Raw genomic sequence first — 236 nt, 5'->3', positions numbered from 1 at the left:
CTAATTAGTGTTTATGATGGCCGTTTGTGTTTATGTTGTTTGCAGTTTGTTCGTTCGTTCGATCGTTCGTTCGTTCGTTCGTTTGTATGTTTGTTTGTTCGTTTGTCTGTCTGTTTGTTTATGTTTATATTGTTGTTATTATTTTGTTGTTGTTGTTGTAGTTTCAAAGATAATTACATGGAAATTATTATTGTAGTTTGGCCATGCGTGCAATTCTGTGTGTTTTCTTCATAAAT

This window comes from Helobdella robusta (assembly GCF_000326865.2).
Source record: "Helobdella robusta unplaced genomic scaffold HELROscaffold_67, whole genome shotgun sequence".
Taxonomy (NCBI): Eukaryota; Metazoa; Annelida; class Clitellata; order Rhynchobdellida; family Glossiphoniidae; genus Helobdella; species Helobdella robusta.
The sequence above is the reverse complement of the archived record's forward strand: the minus strand, read 5'-3'. Positions refer to the sequence as shown.